Source organism: Charadrius vociferus, unplaced genomic scaffold, assembly GCF_000708025.1.
Source record: "Charadrius vociferus isolate BGI_N301 unplaced genomic scaffold, ASM70802v2 scaffold1020, whole genome shotgun sequence".
Taxonomy (NCBI): Eukaryota; Metazoa; Chordata; class Aves; order Charadriiformes; family Charadriidae; genus Charadrius; species Charadrius vociferus.
The window spans coordinates 161,211-166,990 of record NW_009646502.1 but is presented as its reverse complement, the minus strand read 5'-3'; the positions used below and the strand labels follow the sequence as shown (position 1 = coordinate 166,990).

Genomic DNA, 5,780 nt, shown 5'->3' with positions numbered 1-5,780 from the left:
GCTGCCAAACTGCTACCGCTTTGGCAAGGGCTCCGGCGCGGGGCCCAGATCTGCCTGAGCTTGTCCTGCTCCAAGCCCTCCCGCATCTACAATTAAGGTGCCCCACCTCTGCCGCCGGGCACTCCTCCCCCTGCCCTGGTGAAGGAACCGGGTCGCCAGCCCGGCTCCCCCCAACCTGCCCGGGGCACCCCAGACCCCCCCCACCGCCTCTCGTCCGGCTGCCCCCAGCAGCATCCCTCCTGCCTGGCCCCGGAGCCCTTTGCCTGCTGTCAAAATTGCCACCGCGTCACTGCCACCTTGCCCCAAAAGGCACTTCCCACCGTGATTCCCAGCACCCCTGTGCAAGGGAAACAACCCCCGTTGCTGAAAGGGGAAACTGAGGCACAGAAAAGGAGCTGCAACCCGCCGCCAACCTGCTGCTGTCACCTCTTCGGCTGCCGGAGCTGCAGCCTGAGCCTGGTGCAGGTGACACACAGGGAACAGGAGTCACTGGAGCTTCTGATGTGCTCTGAGTGCTGTCCCTGCTGCGACAGAGCTGGGGTCTCCTACCATCTTTTCCAGCTCAGCTCATGGTCATGGAGCCTCCAGTATGTCCCAGACCGGTTCCCAGCTGGAACTGTAGACCAAGAAAACTGGCACAAGTCCCCATCTACCCCTCGGACATGGGGATGGTGTGGAGCAGGGTTTCTCCTGCCAGCAGACCTTGATCAAGGAGAGCTGGGAGGGTCCTGGTTTGCAGGGAGTCAACGGTGAGGAAGAGAATGGTCAGCCTTCACAAATGGTACCCACACCTCAGGTGGAAAAAGGCCTCTTTTGGTCCTGAGGGCCCTGAAACCTTGAAGGAGAGTGGTGGTTGTGCCGTGCCAGCTCCACATGGGACCAGCTGGGTCTGCACCTAGCGAGTGCTGCTGCCTGGGAGTTCCTGTTCGGCTCACCTTGCATCCAGGTCTCCATCCCAGCCCCTGGATACCTGCAGGAGTGGGATGCAGGATGCCAGGGTGCCCAGCTCATGGCCCCAGGCCCACAGGCACCTCTTCACCCCCTTGGAAAGGAGTGAGCTGCAGGACACCAGCCCTGAAGAGCTGAGCTCCATCCCTGAGGGGGGACCCTGCATCCCACCCACTGGTGTCACACTCAGTGACAGCCCTGCGAAGAAATCGGACCTGACAGGAGCCCATCTCTTTCCAAGCTGTGCAAAGGGGTGGGAGGAGGGGGCACACATGAATTCCAGCATCCAGCATCCCTTCACCCCACGCAGGTGTGTTGCGGGTGCCCAGCCCCTCACCCGGGGTAGTGTGTGGGTGTTGCTGGAGGGGGTTTACTAACCGGTGGAAAGCAGAGCAGGAGGAGAATGGCGAGGGGGTGAGTAAGCAGCAAGTCACAGCCCTGGGGGCCATGGCCAGGGCTCGGCTGCTGAGCAGCACCGAGAGGGGGAAATGTCATGGATCAGGGAGAGCAGGGTGTCCCCATCCCTGCCCTCCTCCTCACACCTCCTCAGCAAGGATGGGATGCAAATAGCTGGGAAACCGCCCAAAAGGAAAGAGGCTTTGGCATGGCATGGTGTCAACCCATGGACCTGCCGGCTGCAGGGTCATGCCGAGGCCAGATGCTCACGGGCAGGAGCTGCCCAAGCTTGTGCTGCGGGTACCAGGGGGGGATGAAGGGAGCACACAGCCACAGAGGCAGTGGTCCAGAAGCCATGTCCAAGCCCCGGAAGGACTGGGATGAGAAAAAAAGGGTCCACCCACCCCTGGTCACTATGTCTTTCCTCCAGGCACTCATGGAGGCTGGAGCTGGGGTGGCATGAGGGCTGGGCCAGCGTATGGCCAAGTGTGGGTGCCACCTCAGGTGGCAGGACCCTGTACGTCCATGACCCCACCTGAGTGATTATCGAGGTGTACCCCGCTCTGCCTAGCATCCTCCTGCACAAGGAGGGGATTTGAAGGGGTCAAGCCTCTGATGCAAAGCCCATCTGAGCCCTCCGGCTTGGGGCATGCACAGGGCAGGGCTGGGCAGCCTGGGTGTCACCGTGGGAGAGTGGAGGTGACCATGAGTGGGGACGAGGGATGGCATGGGGGAAAACTCAGTTGTCTTTGGGGGAAGGCACAAGTAGCCCAATTCTCAAGCTGGTACCGTCTCAAAGAGCACAAGGGAAACATTTTCCCTTTGAACAACCCGGTGGTCAGCAGCTACCCCAGAAGGGGCACAGGGAGATGCTGCCAGGCAGGGACTCCCGCACTGGGAGGTGCTTTGCTGCCCACACACCTCTGCTCCGGGGGTGAGGGCATGCCCGGCATGGCCCAGTCTGCCAGATGCCATGGGGGGCTGTGGGCTGTGGGCTGTGGGGTGGTAGGTGTGGGTCAGCGAGTCCATGGGGTGACTCATGATGCTCACCCCCAGGCACACAGACAGGGCCCTACGGCCCAGCAGCTTGCCCTTACAGTCTGGGTGCTGGTCAGGGCAGCGGAGGAGAAGGGGAGGTCACCAGTGCATGAAACCCACCCAGGGGAGTGTGGCTTCGAGGGGCGCAGGGCCGGGACCCCCTCAAGCAAGAGTGCAGGCATGAGTGCTGGCAGATGGGTCCTCCTCGAGCTCCTCTGAAGGAGCCCCATGAAAACCTAGAGATGCATTGCCCACATGCATGCATGCATGGTAAAGGGATGCAGGGATGGTGTCCATCTCTCCAGGCCTCCTCAGACCGACAGCTGGAGCAGAGAACATCTCACCTGGGATGGTTTTTCCCCTTGCTCTCCCTTCCACCTCCCAGCTACTCTTGGCCATGCTCATGGAGAGCTGATGGGCACGGGGGAAGCCTGTCTTTGCTCACCCCCATCCCCACAGCGCCTCCATACCTGCGAGCACAGCCCAACCGTGAACAGGCTCAGCTGAAATCCTGCCCTGAACCTGCTTGGAGCTCCTGAGACACCAGGTTTGCCCGCCCCGTATCCCTGCACCCTCTGGGCCAGCCCGGGAGCCTTAGGCGGTCCCTACCTGTCTTGTTCAGGGAGGAATCTCTGTTGCACAAGAAGTCAGGCGAGAAACATGAAAAGATGAAGGGAAGAGGAAGAAAGAGAATTTACAGGGCTGGTGGTAACAAGGGGAGCCTATTCCCTGCAGCCTGGCACTAACCAAGGGACTGGCAGCACCTGAATGACACATCTTCCCCAACCGCACTGACCTTTAGCTGGCTCTACTCTGCCACGGAAAGGTCTGTGTGTCTGCCCATCCCCCTGTCCCTCTGACTCTTCTGAGACACAGAGGCACAGGGGATATAGGATAAGGGTGACTGTATCTTCAGTGAGCCCTCTGAGGTCATCCCACCACAATGAGGATGCTCTTTCTCAGACTCCAACGTCATCAGCACGGTGTCACTGCTCGGACTGCACACCCGAACCTTTCTCTGTAGATGCAGCCGTCTGCTGGGATCCCAACATTACCACCCAGGAGCGGCCGAGCCCATCTGCGTGCCCCACTGTGCCCCGCCATGCCACTCTCACAAAACACCAGCGTGGGAAAAAAATACCTCAAACAGGCAGCCCCTGTGCCCCCCCGGCGCTGCACAGCCAATGCACCAAGGGGTGGGATGGGGGAGGATAAAGACCTTCCTTTCCTGCCCAGGACAACATGACCCCTTGGCTAAGCACCCGCGGGTGCACAGAGATGCACACGCAAAGGTGTGCCACCAAGGTCCATAAGCATCAGTGACAGAGACAGCAAAGAACAGCTCTACCAATGCCACCAGCCCCTGGGGCTTCCGGGAGCCCGGGCACAACACATGGCTGCACCCCTGAACCCCCTTCTCACCAAAAGCAAAACCCACAGACCACCAGTGCTACTCAGACCTGGGAGAAGGGACGGGTACCAGCAGCAGGCGCGTGGGAAGATGCCCATCTTTAGCTGTCTCAAAGGGTCAGGCAGCGCCCAGACCCCTCTCCCCCGCACGGGAAGAGCTCCCTGGAAATGAGGGATGATCTCAGCTGGGGGCTGGAGATCCCAAGCTCTGGAAGAAAGAAGCAGCTCATGAATCAGCCGGCTGCTCCGGTGCCCCGTCCCCAGAAGTCCGGTGTGTCCGTTTGGTGGTGCTGGTGGCCTCATCCACACATCACCTCCTCCCAGCTCGCTGGCTCCGGAGCAAAGCAGAGTGCGTGCTGGTGATCCCCCTGCGGCTGCTCTGCTGCCCAACACATTTGGCCGCACTGCGTGCAGCTGGGTTATTATTCTTAAATTAAAGGTTCCTTTTCTTATTCTTCTTTAAAAGAAGAAAAAACAAGTTTGACCCCTCACCCTCCTCTGCCAAATCCTGCTAATCTCCCCAAGCTGGCGATGCCAGTACACACACCGCATGGTTATGGCACCAGCAGGACCCGGGCTTGACAGCGAGGCACAGCTCTGAGCAGCCAGGGTGGGGGTACCCCACAGTATCCCAGCACCCTGCCCTTGCCAGTCCCATCTGCCTGCCCCAAACCAAAGGCAAAGCGAGCTCCCACTTCACCCCTGCCTGCTCCAGCCATGGGCAGGGTGGTACTGATGTCCCTGCAGATGGGGTGCAGGGCATGACTAGGGGGTGAGGGGCTTACCGGGTGGGTATTGATGAGGATGGGGCAGAGAAAGTGGGGAGAGCTGAAGGGACAGACGTGTGTGTGGAGCATCCGTCTGAGATTTAGCCAGGAAAAAAACAGCAGGATGGACCGTGCCCCAGGATGGCACGGCTACCCCAAGGCGGGTGGTGGGGAGCAGGGGGACCCTCAGCATGCACCCTGCCCTGGCCAGGGCTTGCCCTACCTCGCTCTCCCCTCCTCTACCAAAAACCCAAGGCAAGTCCCTCTCAGACCCATATTACCACCTTCCCTGGCAATAAACACAGTGCTTGGGCTCTGGGGACAAACTCTCAGCTGGCGTAAAACCATCCATGATGGCACAATTTATACCCACTGAGGGCCCCCACCTTTTGCCCCGCACCCCTGGAGCCAGGGCTAACGAAGGGGATGGAGCTGCAGAATAAATCACTGGTGGGCAGGCGGGGGACCGGGAGAGGAAAGGCTTACGGAGAGCTTTATTTTAGGGGTCAAAAGAGTGTGACAATGTGGAGACGAATAGCCTCAGATAATGAATGATAGCCCGGACGGCACGCCGGGGAGCTGGAATCTAAGCACTTAAAACCGGATAAAGACAGGCTGGGTGAAATTCTTAATAGATTTAAATAGTTCATGTTTCGACAGATACCTGGGCTTTCCAAGGCTGGGTCCCAGCTCTGCGCCTGTAATGAATCCCCCACCCCCTCCGGTATCCTGCAAGGCACCGTCTCTGCCTTTGATGAAGGCACCATTACAAACAGGGGTTTTGTCCCCGCCGCGTCCAGACCACCACTCAGGAGGGGACACCGTAAGGACCCTCGGGCTTTTAATTAAAGTTGACTTATTGGAGGGGTCTGGAGGCCCCTGCCCGTCCCCCCCCGCCCCCCGCCTTTCTCTCTGCAGGACCTGTGTCCCCCATACCCCCAGAGTCACCCCCAGCGTGTTGTCCCCAACGCATCCGTATGCCTGAACCCCGACAGCATGGGGGTGCCCCCAAGCTGGATCCACCTGGCCAGCAAGTCCCCACTCAAGGTGCGCCCTGACTGCAGGGGACTCTGTCCCCAAGGTGAGGGGGGGGACACCATCCCCAGAGAGCGAGGGACCCTCCTGCACCCGCCCCGAGAAGTCCTACTCACCACCAGAGCCCGATGATGTTGGCGGGGCAGAGGAGGATGAAGAAGAGCCCCAGCTGGGTCCGGGAGGAAG

General features: G+C 60.0%; 1 protein-coding gene across 1 annotated transcript in view; it reads right to left on the bottom strand.

The window, feature by feature from the left end:
• Positions 1–5,772, bottom strand: part of WNT6 (wingless-type MMTV integration site family, member 6) — a 13,023-nt gene extending 7,251 nt beyond the window's left edge. Inside the window, exon 1 of the mRNA XM_009883784.1 lies at positions 5,711–5,772. The gene's annotated coding sequence lies outside the window, so the exon portion shown is untranslated. The remainder of the gene's footprint in view (positions 1–5,710) is intronic.
• Positions 5,773–5,780: the final 8 nt, after the last annotated feature.